The following is a 477-nucleotide window of genomic DNA, read 5'->3' as shown; positions in this document are numbered from 1 at the left end:
AGGCCTTGCCCTTTACTAGGAATTTAAAAACAGTCCAAATTCGTCCTCAATCAATGAGTCACCTTAAGGAATACAGTAACTCGCTTACAGGAGATTCGCGAGTGTTTCGATGGACTTACCTCCCGTACCAGACGGGGGATGAACCGTTGAAGTCGACTCGGGCCACGACTCCTATGTCATGTACGAACCCGAGGGGCCGAGACGATATTGTAATCGTCGTCCTTCCCTGCAAACAGTTTGTATTTAAGGATACCCTTCCGTAGGGTTTAAAAATAAAAAAATAAAAATGTTCAAAAGTCCAGAATAAAGTCCAAAAAAAGTCCAAAAATTACAAAAATTATGAAAAATAAAGCCTATTTACAAATTCTAAAAAAATAAAAAGAATAAAAGTTATATACAAAAATAATAATAATAATAATAATAATAATAATAATTAAATCCTAAAAAAAATTATGTCTTTTTTTTTTTTTTTTTTTT

The sequence above is a fragment of the Papaver somniferum genome, chromosome 8 (assembly GCF_003573695.1).
Source record: "Papaver somniferum cultivar HN1 chromosome 8, ASM357369v1, whole genome shotgun sequence".
NCBI lineage: Eukaryota > Viridiplantae > Streptophyta > Magnoliopsida > Ranunculales > Papaveraceae > Papaver > Papaver somniferum.
This window is presented reverse-complemented; position numbering follows the sequence as displayed.